At 42.3% G+C, this 15,526-nt stretch overlaps 1 protein-coding gene across 4 annotated transcripts in view; it reads right to left on the bottom strand.

Annotated features, from left to right (window-relative positions):
- Window positions 1–15,526, bottom strand: part of Rasgef1b (RasGEF domain family member 1B) — a 751,497-nt gene that overhangs the window by 423,880 nt on the left and 312,091 nt on the right. The window contains exon 1 of one of the 4 annotated variants that reach the window (XM_010628727.3): window positions 13,132–13,149. The exons of the other annotated variants lie outside the window; for them this stretch is intronic. The gene's annotated coding sequence lies outside the window, so the exon portion shown is untranslated. Of the gene's footprint in view, window positions 1–13,131; window positions 13,150–15,526 lie in introns of those variants that run through there. 4 annotated transcript variants of the gene reach the window in all.

Below are 15,526 nucleotides of genomic sequence, written 5' to 3'. Positions count from 1 at the left end.
CTAAATTCAGGGGAGTGAAAAAATCAGAGAATAAGCAGAAATCGGGCACCGTGAATAATGGCTTGAAAGAACAGGAACCATGGAGAAGAGGTGGTAGATTAGAAATTCACCATTTGGTGAGTGAAGCCAGACCCGAGCTGGGCTCAGTGGCCAAAGACCCGGGATTGTTCCTGAAGCCAGCAGTGAAGGGCAAGAAGGGGAGGAGAGCTTGGCAACGCGGCAGGCAGTGGAGGGTTATTATGTCACTGGGGCCGGATATGCAGAGAGCACTCGAATTATGTCTGTTTAACAAGGAGATGGCCTGCAAGGCAGACTAGTGCAGACCTCAAGACATTTAAATAAAAACAGCTACCTTGTAAGACTTGCCCTCCACTCCCACATACACAGAGTCTCGAGGAGGCCATGATGGCAGCAGAAAGCCTTACGAGGGAGACCCACCATATTTTGCAATAACCGAATTATACCAAATGGTCCCAGAATCCTGACCTTAGCTCCTATTAAGTAGTGTCAATTACAGCAGCATGTTCTCTAAAGTTATTCCAAAGTTCAAAACAGGAAGGGGTGAGTGACGGGTTTCCCAAACCCGTTCATGAAAATGAGTGTTCTGACATTTGAGTCTGTAGTCGAAGTTGAGATGGAGTATATTGCACACAGGACTTTACAGCAGAAACCCACAGGGAATTTAAAAGACCTCACCCAACAGAGACCACCCAATCTCCCCACCAGCCATGCTGACCACACTGGAAAGAGCACCCAGTTTATGGCTCTGGTACTTTCCAGAGGATTAGGAAGTGTTTCAATTTGTTCTACCAACATTAGGGGCCCTAATTTAAACCCCAAGATGAAAGTGACACATGAACATTCTTAAATGTAAGCTCTGGTCTAAGTTCCCTTAATTGAAAGCCGCAGGGCAATGTAATGGGATCACCCTGCAAATTGCAAAGGGAGAGATTAGCAGCCCAATGACTACTGGGCTGGACATCCTGCTCTCCTAGCAGGCTGTACTTGGAAGGGTCACCCCATGCTCAGAGGCTGGGACAAAGGACACCTCTGAGTTGGTGTGATATTAGGAAAGCCCCCCATTCTTATTCTTGCACAGCTTGATTTCCAAAGCAACACGATAAGAAATGGCTGAATGGAAAGTTACAGAAGCAAGCAGCAAGGGTTTGCCATCTAGTGATTTGCTACGTGCAGCTAGGGCTATGGAGTATGGAAAGAAGATACTGCACTCACCCCCGAGTGGTTTATTCGTCCCGCTTTCCTTTAAAGAAATCACAAGGACAGTTTAAGGCAAAAGGTCTATGATGTTCTGAACTGCAATTAATTATGAAAAGCGGGGGCCACCTCCTTGCCCACAGGAAAAGGAAAACATCCAATGCTCATAACGAGATGCAGACACATAAGAAACCCTTCCATTCACAGCAGTATCTGCATAAGAGACAGGGATGAAACTCCCCTCTGGTTGCTCTGAACTATTGTCGGGCCCTTCTGGACTCCCTTTCTTCAATTTTATTCTCTTCTCTATGCAGTCAGTGGACAGCTGGGGGCCCAGTTCTGCCTGTGGAGGACTGGAGGGCGCTAATCCGGGGAGCAGCAGTCAATCCCATAGTTGCCGCCAGACATCTGTTATTATTGTCAGCTCTGCCTCCAGCCCCTCCGTCCTGGTACTTGTGCCATATCCCGGCATCAGTCAGGGTCCCAGCAGGAAACCCGGCACTCTGGTGAGAGTATAATGAAGCAGTGCTGTTCAGAGATACAGACAGGATTAAGGAAAGCCAATAGGGAAGGGGATGCACCCCAGGCCAGCAATGCTGCGTAATTATCCCCTCTAGTCCACAGCAGTGATGACAGAGGACTTCCCATCCCCCCCGGGGGGGGTCTGCAGCCACAAGGCAGGGCACTACCAAGCGCCAGTAGATACCAGAAGGTCGCCCAGGCGTCAAGGAGTCAGAAAATTCTCCATCCTCTCAACTACTAGTCACTGGACAAGCCCAGAAGGCAGGCCAGGACAGTATGTTACAGTGTGTGGAGGGCAACCTCCCAGTGTTATTGGCAAATAGCAGGTATTTTCTGGGGAGGCCATGTACATATTCCTTCTGCACAGTCCTAAGGTGCTTTCAATTGTATCCATTTGAATTTGTGGTTTTCTGTTTTAGTCAATCAGTTTGTATTAGTCAATCAGGATGCTGAACAAAATGCCTGGTATCCAGCACTTTAGGGAGGTGAGGTTTATCTGACTCACAGTTTGAGGTTTCGGGCCATGGTCAGCTGGCTGTAAGGCAGAAGCACTGTGGCAGAAGGGTGTGATGGAGCCAAGCTGCTTAGTTCAGGGAAGCCAGAAAGCAAATCACAAGGGAAGAGCACGAGGGGGGGGGGAGAGGACACTCCCACAGTGACCCACGTCCTCCAGCTGGGCCCCTCCTCCTAACACACGTTCAGCTCTGAACGTCAGTGGATGAATCCACTGAGGAGCCTAAGGCCGCAGCCATCCAGTTACCTCTCCAGGGGCCTCTTAATCCAGTCAGGCTGATGGCTGAGGTTCACTGGCACAGGGTTACGACCTGTTGCTACTATCAGGATTTATTTTGAAGTTGTCACAGCTGTGGCCTGTAGGAGTCCCTCAAACTGCTACTTGGTCATCTGACTTGTCCCTGTGATTCTGTGGACCTTTCCTTACTTCCACGCACATAATGTGCCGGCTCACCTTGGACCTTCCCAGCCCCCATCCTATGGTATCAAGAAGCACACTTACATGGAGAAACTAACCTCTACCACATATGCCATCACGCATTGACATTTACTTTCCTGTTATCCACCTATGGATCTACTTACCTACTGTTACAGTTTAGATCTGAAATGTCCCCCAAAAGTCTCCGAGGTGGGCTTTTGGAAGACGCTTGGATCATGGAGGTGCTATACTCAGTACTGGATGAATCCACGGATGAGTCCATAGCTGAATTTCCTGTGAGAAGGTGGGGCTTGTTTGTAGGAGGTGGGTCACTGACATGGTACAGTGTATTCTTGTCCCTGGTTTCTACCTTCTTTCTCATTGCTTCTTGGCTGCTGTAGGGTAAGAAGCTTTCTTCTAACAGATCCTTCTACTAAGCCATTTCTGCCTTGGAGCCAGCCAACCACAGAATGAATTCTCTGAAACCATGAGCTAAATTAAACATATCCTCCCTTAAGTTGTATGTGTCAGGTATTTTGTCCCAGCAATGACAAAGTGACTAATATACCTACCTAGAAAATAATGAATTTAAACCAATACCTCCAATTCCAATCCAATACCATAGAGCTGGTTTTCGTTTTTTCCCCTTTCCATATTTACAATCCATTTCTCTTGCAAAGAGAGGCCTGGCTCCCAGCATCCTTCTACCACAACTGTTCATTAACCAATTTCCATATGTAACTAGTGTCCATCATCACTGTCACCCTTTTCCCAGGGAGACCCCTCCACACCCTGCCTGGGCTCTTCACTCCTCTCTCAGAGCTGCCCCATCCCCACACCGATAGCCTCCAACCCTCCTCAGGCTCTGACACCTGCTCCTGGCCGTCTTCTCTCATGATGCCTCCACCCCACTTGGGCTTTAGCACGCAAGGCCAGGGCAGCCATCTTAAAAGACAATCTCCACTTCCTGTACCATCTCTGACAACCTGTATTGGGCTTCTCTTCTTCCTAGGTGCCCTCTCTCCTCTCCTCTCCTCCCTGGGGCTTTCATATCTCACATCCATCCAGCCGTCCTTCTAGGCAGATGCTCTGCTTACTGCACATGGACACCCTGCATCAGACTCCTCGCCAGGGATCCATTCCACAACCCACATGGTGGACGCACTTCTAACTCTACTGTGTGCCACCCTCGCTTCTCACCCCTGCCTACAGAGCCCTCCTAGCTTGCTCAGCTCTACCCAAAGGCTTGAGAATTGTTCAGGAAGGGAAAGGTAGTGAAGGGGGGGAAGGGAAAAGATAAAAGAAGAACAGGCATGTTGATCTGATAGCTCATAAATAAGGAGGCATCGGTGGCCCTCTTATCACCATCACGAAGATCCATCTGAGAATGATGTCAATACAGAAAAAAAAAGAGTGAAAGAGTTGTTCTGAGACAGATTTCGAGCAGTGTAATGTGAACACCTGGTCCAACCATGGCTGAAAGCAAATATATTACTGGATTTTCACTATGTCAAGGAATAAATTAAATTTTAGGCTCAAGCCAGTTCCAGTTGGTGTTTTTGTCTCTGGTACTAACAAAGTGAGTTACTCTGTCAGTCTAATCCTTATCTGTGCATAATTCTAATAACTGACTGGCCTTCTGCAATATACCTATGAAGTGCCTATCACATATCCCAATTCAGACAGCTGGATTTTCCTTATAATAACGTGATGTCACCACTACAATATCACATACGACTGTGAGTACAGAGCTCACAGTTATTGTCTTCCTACACTTTCCAACAGCCACTTGTCACCTAGTATGCACTGTATCTTTGCTGCTTGTACCATAAGGTCACAGCTTGCTCTTAGAAAATGTCATTAAGAAGTCAAGTTAAGCCTGGTATCTGAGCCTGGCAACCAGGATTATCTGAGCCCTGGGAATGATCACAGGCATCCTAAAATAAGCTGCCTACATGGAAACCTCAAATGTTACATATCCTCCTGATAATGGCAATGAAAACAAACAACTATGGCTCTCTCATAAGTACCATGGGCTTTATATATATAGTATCTCATTTAACTGGCACAACACTCCTGTGTCAAAAGCTCACAGAGGTTCCAAAGGCCAGTTACCATCTAGTCAATGTCTGTGCTGGGGCTGGAACTGCTACCATACCTTCAACACTTTCCTTCATTTTTTTCCTTTCCTTTTCTTTTAGATTATATCTCATTTTAAAATATATATAATTGTAGTAAAATACACAAAACATAAAACTTCCTGACATCACCATTTTTAACCACGTTAAGTAGCATCACTTGGTTGCGCAACCAATCTCCAAGATTTCTCTTCTCACAAAACTGAAAGTATGCACTTCAAACAGCTCCCCCACTTCCCTTCCCACGGGGGCTGGGGCCTCCACCTGTCTAGTCCTGGGCGGGATGGAGTGGGGACTTGAACCATACAGCCTGCAGTTCCTCCCATCTACCCTGGCTGCCCCCTCCCCGCCTGCACAGCAGCCTCAACACAAACCTTACAAGCTACAAAGAGCAGGGACTCCCGGAGTGAGACTCACAGCATACAAATTACCAGGGAGATGAATCCTTCCTATCTCTTTTGAACACCCCTTCCAGGCATGCCACTGCCTGAGCTGGGAGGCTCTTATTACTATTAATAACTTCGCAGTACAGAGGGGAAGAAGGAGCCGTGCTCAAAATAAAACAATGATGGACTCAGTGTACGAATAAAGCTAAGATAAATGACTATAATGTATTCTGGATCCGTCTGTCTCCAAGGCTAATTAATGTGTGGAAGTCGAACGCTGAGCACTCTGAAAACACAATGCCACAAAGAAAATATTAATAAATACCAGATATTTTCTCTTGATAAACTCCAAATCCAGGATTACGTCTTAGAATTTTTCTGTACTCCTCTCTGAAGATAGATAACAGGACTTATTCATGAATTTGAATAATTTCAATATTTTCAATATTTCAATATTTTCAAGTTTCTGCTCTAATACAGGCACAAGCCATTGCAGGTAGCAATGGGGGAAGTCGGCTATAGAAAGCCAGGCAGGTGCTGCCCTCCCCTCAGGAAGCCACAAGAACCAGCCATGGCTGCAGTGGCCTGGGTTCCTCCATCCCTGCGGTAGAGTGGCTCTGAAACACAAAAACCCAGAAGGTGATACTCCTTTTCCAGCTTTTAGTTCTTGATAACTACTTCTTTGCTTAAGAAAGGAACATGGAGCAAGAGAGGAACCTATCATCTTTGCCACCACTAAAAGAGAGAGAGGACTAAGATTGCTTACAAATTCACTCCTGTCACCTGAAATAAAGAGATTTTTTTTCTCTTTTTGGTTCTAAGATCTCACCTTCTCCTGTACCTTCTTTTGGGTAGTATGTGAAGAATAACAAAGCCTGAAGTGGTCATTTCGCAAAGGTCCCACAAGGCCTGTATGGTTCCCCTCTCCAGGGTTCATGTAAAGCCACACATGAGGCAGACTCATGGCTGATCAGACTGAAGGCTGTGCATGCTCATCCATGCATCCTTGAGTCTCCACATGCAACAAGCAGGTATAGACCCACTATGTATAAATCACCATAAGGGACACAGTGCTGGGCAGGGTCGGTGATTACTATAGATTATCAACTGCAGCAAGATCATAGTAAGATTTTGCAGAAGCCCAAACATGCACAATGTCTTAGTCAACTTTCCATCACTGTGACAAAATACCAGAAAAAATTAACTTATAAGAGGAAAGGATTAAGCAAAAAAAAACCCAAAACAAAAATAAAAACAAAGCCGGGCATGATGACACACACCTGTAATCCCAGCACTCAGGAGGCTGAGGCAGGAGGATCACTATGAGTTCGAGACCAGCCTGGGCTACACAGTGAGTTCCAGGTCAGTCCCAACTACATAGTGAGACCCTGTCTCAACCCCCCCACCCTCCAAAAGAAGAAAGGTTTATTTTGGCTCAGGTTTCAGTGATTTCCGTCCATGGTCAGCTGGAGCCACTACTTTCTGGCCTGTGGAGACGCTGTACCTCCATCATGACAGAGGGCATGTGAAGGAGAGATGCTTACCTCATGTGGCCAGAATCAGATAGATAGATAGATAAGATAGATAGATAGATAGATAGGGGTCCCTAGGGACATGCCCTCATGACCACCTCCTATCAACTATCTGCCTCCTAAGTCTCCATCATCTCCTAATAATGTCATCAAATTATGACCCAATCAATGAACTAATCCACTCATGAAGTTAGATCCCTTGTGATCCGATGACCTTCCAAAGCCCCACCTCTGAATAACACTGCATCAGGGACCATTCCTCCAACTCATGGACATTTGGAGGACATTACCTATCTAAATACTAATATAAAGTACACCCTTTCAAGAGGCTGATGAATTCTCAGGTTATTTTTTCTCATTTCACATTTATTTTACTGCATGACTTAGTTTTTAATTAATGTATTTTATATGACATTAACTTTTATCCCCAAATTGTTCACTAGTCACCCCAACAATATTTACAGGAAAAATATGCTCACTGCCACTGTCTCATGTAATCTCTGGAGTCCTATAATTAACTTTTTATGTGATAGTGCCATTTTTTGGGTAACACTTCACAGTATTTTTTGTTTCAGGGAAACCCAGTTTCTGTCCTTGCTCTTCTTGAGAAGAAGAAAATGAAAGGCTTTTTTTCCAGCAGAAGTTCCGAGGAAGACAGCAGATAATACAAGACTACTTATGAGCATTTTTTACATGTGTATTATAGGATAATATGTAACATGTACATATAACACATATACATAAAACAACAAAAAGATATGTATTTTCAATTTGTGGATGAGTGCTAAGATATTTTAACTATCATAACTTTTTTGTGCTTTAAGATCTAATAGGGACAGCCTTGCAATAAACCTTTTCAGAATTACCTTTGCAAATTCTGTTCCTTCAGATAAATGACCTCTCACTGCCATCATATTTTAATTGCTACTGAATTCATTCTATAAATCACTGCAATTCAGGGGGATCTTTACATGATGTAATCTTCTTCCCTGGGAGATACTTAGTTTTGATGAGTTTGAACAAGTGTGTTTCCCAAAGTCATCCTCAATTCCAGACCAGCCCACCTATTCTGCCTCTCTGAACAGCACAATCAGAAACACATCTGGCTGAATCCAGTAGGAAGTCACAGAGCCTCACCATAGAGACACCTGCCAAGTCCTTCCAGTCACCAGCCAACATCTATTAAGGATCTTCATAAAGTCAAGAGCTGAGGATACAGTTCGTGCCCTCAAGAGTCTTATAATTTATTGAATAGGTGTACAATATGCGCAGAAGACAAAAACATAAAAGGGTGCATATATTAAATATCAAATGTTAAGTATCTCTAGGACATGCTGAAGTGACAAAAAGAAGGCGGAAGACACTGGTGAGAAGGAGATGCACTCTCAGGAGGCTTTAGAAAGTGCACTACTAGTTGGGCAGGAAAAGATGAGAGCCCAAAACTCTGTTGGAGTCTGAGAAAATGAGTAAGTTCGAAATTGACAAGGAGGATGGGCTTTCCAGGCTGGGGCAACACCAGGGACGAGGGGCCCAGAGGCAGGAACAATTGCCTGAGGAGCCCCTGGGGAATAACAAGTTAGCCAACTTTCCACATGCTTATAGACAACAGGAAGAGATCGAACACAAGCGGGGCTAGTTTCAAACTGCTGAGGGTTCATGAGATATCACCTCACTTTAAGTTTCTATTAGAGTTCACAACTATTAAGGTTACTCCTCAGTTCTATTTTATAAGCATGTACAAAAATGCACACATTACAGGCACTGTAGATACAGCATGTAAAAATGAGTAAGAACTGTGTCTGAGCTCAACGATATTCTATTTGAACAATCAAATAGAAACCCAAATGATAGCCAGTCAATGGGACAAGTTTTAGGACAAAGAAATGCAGCCACTTAGAATATGGCCTAAGGGAAGACTTTTGGAAGGTGGTACAGGCAGGAGCCAGGTTATTCCTCAGGGTAGTCTGGACTTCACCCCACAGGTAATGGGGAGCCATGGAAGGCTTTTACATGGTAGGAGTGACACAGTTAGACTTGTCTTTGGGGAAAAAAAACTGGCAAAATAAAAGATGTCCGAGTGAGGAGTTAGGAGAGTACTACTTTACTTGTATTGCTTTTTCATTGTTGCTGTTAGTATGAAGGCAGGTTTCCCCCCACACCAAGTACCTTAATCTCAGTACATTTCCGAGCTCCAACCCTAATAGTTTAATGCCTTGAACAAATAATTTCTTCTCTGTGGCCCTCGGTGTTCTGTACTGGTTGATCTTTAAAATCCAGACAGCAGAAATTCCTCAGAGCCTCTTAACTTCCAAAAGAAAGGCTACCAATGTTGGAAGGAGGGAAGGGTTTTCAGTCTTCACCTTGCTTTCTGTTAAAGGTAAACTAACTTAAACATGCTATCAGACTTATCAAAGAGTTTGCATTTTTAATATAAGGAGGCTCCAAATTCCCAGAAAACTGTGCTTTTTATATACTGCATGAATTTGAATGGACTTTAAATGAAACTGCATTTATGCTCTTTGGATTAAGTACTACATTTCAGTTCTAAGACTTACGCCAGTGCCTGGAGTGCACCCAAAGGAACGGCCACACTCCCCAGTTGCTTCTGCAGGCTTCCAGTCCCAGCTCAGTCCAGTTTTCTTATAATGTCTATTAGTGTGACTCGGTAATGACTAAATAGCCTTCATACTTTTTCAAGAAGAAAAGAATGCAGCTAACTCTTGATAACCTTGTCAACTGGAGACATGGAGCGCAGGGATAAATTAAATCCATAAATAATCCACAACCTTCATTTAAGTCAAGAGCTTCAATCTCCTTTCCCAACAAACCTTTCATGAGAGCTGTTGACGAAGTGTTCAGATGACCTTGTAGGACATTCCTTTGCACAGGACCAGCTGTGGGTGAAGCTGAGCTACTTGCTGTTCTGTATCCCTGGAGCCTCCACTACATCCTTGCTCTGAATCCTCCTCATAACAATCTTCCTAAATATCAAACTTCAGTCTTCATCTTTTCTGAGCATTTTGCAGCTCAGTGTTGCTACTTTCTGAATCTCTATTCTTGGTTTTCGTCTCCATTCTCCACTGGGTCTATCTGTCAACCGTGCTATTTGGGGACATCTTCTGTGTTGATCCCTTCTTCCTCTCCTCCCCTTCTGCATCATCAGCTCATTTTTTCTTGGCATGATCTGCCTGGGAGATATTATCCACATCCATGCATTTAACTATGATACCACATAAACAGAGCTCCTTACAAGCTCTTTTTTTGGTACATATTAGATGCTTAGAAAATGCTTATAAAGTTGAATTGAATGGAAAATGGTTATGCGCTTCTGATACAAAGTTTGATTATTTATGGAAGGTCTGTTTACAGAAGATTAAGGAAGTTTATTTACTTAAGATTATTTATGGAATGTGCCACTGCATAGTTCATCTCTCTCATGTATCTCTCCCTCACCTTTTCTCTGTACCTGCACAAATTCCTATCCATCCCACCTTGGCCTAAATTTCAGCAGAAGTCCTACTCCCACACACTCCATGTGTTCAGACATATTCACCTGAGTACTTTGTTAACAGCCAGTCTGTGGCTTACAGCTTTGTGAATGCCTTCACCCCCGTTTTAACCCCAATTCCCTTCTCAAAGTCCACTTTCAATGCCATGTCTTCTGCACATTCTTAGCCAACTCTCTTTGTTCAAACAGAGTTATTCAGCTGCATTCCTAGTCTCAAAATGTGCTTCAGTTGCACTAATCTGTAACAGCAATGAGCACAGTTAAAAAATAATTGATGGTATACTGGTCCACCTCCTTAACTAGACTGTAAACTCCTTACAAGTAGGAACCACATTCTGTTTAATTTTGTATCTCAAGTGACTATCACAATGCTGGACACAGGGCTCTTATCCACTCTGTGGGTAAAATGTCTAGACCAAGAGGATGGGTGCTTAGGGATCATCTTGGGGAAACTTCAGGCTGGGGCCTGAAATGGATGCTGGATCCAGATGGAAGGAGCTGGCAGGCTGAATAGAGAATGACATGAACCAAGACACACTACTGGGGATGATGGTCTCCCCTGTCCATGCACATTCCTCGCTAAGGGAATGTGGCCCATTCACAACTCCGCTGCTTCTATGACTGTGTCTCCTGTCACGTGACCTCACTCCCCACCTCAGGGTCAGGTGATTGCGCAGGAGGGAACAAGTGACCCAGTGGGCTGGGAAAGAGTCTGTGACCCTGCTCAGAAAGATGAGGAAGACCAGTCAGATGTGAGGAATTTAGGCATGGAAGACAGTCTGAGGCAATAGCAAATGGGGACTAAACCATAAAAGTTGTGATGTAAAAGGGTCCCAGAGAGTATTAGCCACGGTGACTTTGGAGAACCCAAGTTATGAGTAAGTAAACTGAATCAGACAGCTGAGAACAAGAATTTAAGGAAGAACCTCATGCACCCCAGGAGGGAAATCATGTGGGTCACAAGTGAGGAAGTCAGACAGAGGTATAGCTTCACTCTCAATGATTTCCCAGTTCCTCCTTCTGTGGGTTTTGGTTCCTATTCTCAGTTACCCATTATATAATCTTTTTCTTGGCTTTCCCACATGGATCTTTGTTCCTTATAATAAGCAACATGAAATAAAGCTGTGGGAAAGAAGTATGACGATGCTGAAGGCAAACTTTATCAGTTTCATAATCTGCCCACAGCTGACTCTATATAAGAAGATGAAAGCAAATTTTTTTCTTTTTATCGAGTTTATTGGTACATTCTAGGTGTACAGTACAAATTATTTTCTCCTTTTCCTAAATGTTACTTCATCCTCTGCTTTCTCAACCCATAACTCAAGCTGCTAATCCAAAAGCAAGTCATAATTATATCCCTGAATGGGAAGTCAGATGTTATTTTTAGCATTACTGTTGGGACAGTGATTCCACGGTCATGCACTCAGCAAATACTTCCTGGGTACCTACTCTATGAAGGACACCAAGCAAAAAACCTGTTTAAGAGTAAATTTCCATGTTCTCATGGAGTTTAGGTACTAGTTTGTATATAACTATTCAAGCAGGCAAATAATTATAATTTTTGTTATATGTTATAAATGAAACAAGTTAGAACCTGAGAAAAAGAATAGCAAGAGAAACCTGTGACTCAAGGTGACACTTGAGCCAAGACCTAAAGGAAAGAGAGAAACCAGCCATGTTAAGACCAGAAGATCCCTAAGGCAGAGAAGTCACAGTGTGTTCCAGAAACTGGACATAGTGTTGGCTGAATGAGGCGGGGGGGCTAAGTGGAGGCAGGCACTGTATAATGCATGGTGCTATTGCCCTTACTTTTGGGGATTTTACTCCAAATACAAAGAGAGGCTACTGAATTACAACCAGTGGAATAAATGATCTCATAAGTATTTCTGAAAAGCTTTTTTTACCCCTGGGTAGATAACGGATGGGAGAAAACAAGAGTAGAAGAAAGTACACAAATGTAGAAGTCTGTGCAACTCAGAGTGTCTTGGACTAAGGAAACGGCAATATGCATGAATGAGCTGGGTGGGTTCAAGATATCTCATTTCAGAATTAGCAGAACTATAGACTGCATGTGAGGTGTATCCAAAATGACTCCCAAAGTTCTGGGGTGGACAGCTGGGGGAACAGTGGTGGCACTGTTGGCAGTGGGTAGACTAGAGGTGGAGGGGTAGGTTTGGAGGGGAAATTAGAGTTCGATTTAGGACATGCTATTTGAAAGATCTACACAGCATCTCAGGAGAGACATCCAGAAGCAGGTTACTTTAGAACAACATTTGCTAAGTTGATAGCTACTGCCTTAATGGTGAGTTATTTCACTTGGTGTTAAATGGTTAAGGCTATTTCAGTCTTTAAATTTCTCTCCTTTTTTCATTTCTTCCACTGTGATAATTAAACAAACAGAGTTCCATAAATGTGGATTCCATTTCTCACTCCACAGTAAAATATACTTGTCACGGTCAAGTAGGGAGACTTGTCATTAAAAGAAATAAGGTTATGGATAGCTTCTGTATTATTCATAAATGACTAAAATATAAAAACCACAAAGTCCCAAATTCAACATTGAACTTGTCTATAAAGAAATAAAGCCAAAATTTCATAAGTATACATTATCTAAAGGAAGAACACTGTTATTTTTCTTTGTAGTATGTCAATCCTAAATGATGAGTTCAAACCATAAAAATAATTTTACTAACTTAGGAGCAGCCTCTTTACCCAAGGATGGGATCCTGCAGGATTAGCTGTAACTGAAATCTGATTTCCATTCCTGACAGCAATAGTTTGTGGTATCAACCATATAAACACAAGACAAGGAGACGGGGTCAGCAACAATATTACACAAGCATGCTTGATAATAGGAATAAGTGTGCTTCATATAGGGATTTTCATAGAACAAACCTACCTTTTCAATGCGCTCACAGTTTACCTTTGCTTCTGACTGATGTCCAGTTGATAGTGCTTCTAACTCTTTACATTTGTGGCCCTTTTCTCTGTGGTTGCTTTGACATAATTACTGCTATATAGATGTGTACTTTATTTTAATGTTAAAGGAATAAGTCTGGGTTTTAAAAAATTCTATAGTGAATCTCTTCTTTAAAATACAGAGTCCTTTGAAATGTAGATATTGATCTTCTAATTTTCTTGTTTAATTAGTTGGGGAATTCATCTATTTGATTGGAGCAATTACTGTCTGCTGCTTAGAATTCCACTACGAATGCAAGAAATAGGTATCCTCATGCTTTCTGTCTGTTTGATTTAATCTGGAACATAGAGGGAAAAATCAAGAGAATTTTTGCCACTCAGTAATAACCTTGTAAACAGCGAAGAGCCTACTTTGCTCCAAAGAAGAATCTAAAATTTTAGTTTTAAAATATCAGTTGTATAATTTATTTCCAAATAATAAACCCTATTATTTCCTTAAAGTAGTAGATGAGGTAACATGTTCTCAATAGCCTAGTTCTCCCTTTCAATTCTCAAGATAATGCAGAGATATACACAGAAAGTCTAGACTACAAAAGGACTCCATAAAAGCCACTTATCTTCTTCATAAGAGGTGCTTTTCCTAAGTCAGAGAATCCCCAGTACTTCAGCAAAAAAGCTCAAGAATAAATTACAGATAGTGTGAAGTGCATCCATCCCTGCACACTACCTGCTCTGTATAAAGCTTGTCCTTGGATTTCTCCCAGCATAACTCTCAGTGTCAGGAGACCTCCACTCCTACATACACATATGCCCATTGCTTCCTACAAATTCCGCTCAATGGTCTGTCCCAAAGAATTAAAAGGTGAGTCTACTTTTTCTGGATTCAAAATACTCTAACTTTACTCCATTACACACACATACACACACACACACACACACACACACACACCTTCTTTATCCAGTCTCCCTTTGATGGGCAACTGGTCTGTTTCCAAGTTTTAGCTATTACAAACTATGCCACTATAAACATGGGTGAGCATATAATACTGTGGTACGATTCTTTTAATTCTTTTGGGAAGTGAAATTAATAGAGCACACGTGTAAATACCATACAGTTTCTCTGGTGTGATAAATTAAAAGTGTAAATAAGGGTCCAATGTATAATTGATATTTTGTAATAGGAAGAAAAGGTCTAAAGGTATTGGGCAAATGGGAAGGGTAGGGGAAAGGTAAAAAGGTAAGAGAAAAAATAAGAGAAAAAGAAAAAAATTGAAACAAAGTCTTTGTAAATAGGGAAGGGTGGAAAGGGGAAGGGAGGTTAGGGGAATGGGGAAAAAATAAGAACCTAGACCTGTCATGTAAAGGTACAAGATCCCAATGATGAATGTGACTGTACTGTATATCTAAAATGTACCACAAAAATATTTTTTAAAATGCTCTGAATTGGCTTTAGGATTACAACTCTCTAACATCCATTCCCTTCTAGACCTCAGCTCTCTAAAGGACTCCCAGAGGAATTTAAGCCCCTAGCAAGTATTTCCCAATTGTACATGTAAAGCCTACCTTTTTCCAAAAGGCTCAGCTCACACTTCTGTAACACCACTGTAGACACGTGACAAATTAGGGATTCTGCTGACTGTCCCAAGTCAGTGACTTTCATTTTCAGGTCTCCTAAGGGTTGTTCCCACATACATAGAACCATGTGAAATTACATTGGAATTTTATTAACATATTTTGTTGAATCAAAGAGATTTGTCTTCAAACACTAGCTCTACCACATTTCTATTTGTATGTTCTTGACTATGCTACTTGAGCTACCTTAAGCCTTGGTTTCTTCATCTGCAAAATTAGAATACTAATAACAGCTATTTCATAAGGTTTTTATAAGGTTAAAGGAGAAAATGCCGTAAATCACTTATCCCAATTTCTGGCATAGCACAGTATAATCAGACAAGAAAAGATAGTTGTTATGGGCATGGGGGTGCTGTCTTCATGTGTCCCAATGGTATTTTTTCAGCCAGTTCTTGAATAAGAATGTTCTATAGCCATAACTCAGATCAGGATACATTAAGCTAAGCAAACACCAAATTACAGTAAGAAAATTGGATGTGGCCCTATAGCTTGCTTTATATAGGTTGTATCTTAAAAGAGGAATAGTGGGCCAGGGATTTAGCTCAGTGGTTCTGCTGCCTGCCTCGCAAGTACAAGGACCTGAGTTTGATCCCCAGTACCCCCCAAAAAAAGAAGAATAGTGTTCTAAGACCTCATTTTTATGATTCAATGCTGCATTGTGAAAACATATTTATTTTTTCTCTACTCTTCCTTAGATCTCCTTTTTCCCTTCTCCAACTATCGATTCTAATATATATATATAT

Source organism: Fukomys damarensis, unplaced genomic scaffold (genome assembly GCF_012274545.1).
Source record: "Fukomys damarensis isolate Sample0158 unplaced genomic scaffold, DMR_v1.0_HiC HiC_scaffold_32, whole genome shotgun sequence".
NCBI classification, from domain to species: Eukaryota; Metazoa; Chordata; class Mammalia; order Rodentia; family Bathyergidae; genus Fukomys; species Fukomys damarensis.
Note: the sequence above shows the minus strand (reverse complement) of the source record. Positions and strands in the feature narration are given on the sequence as shown.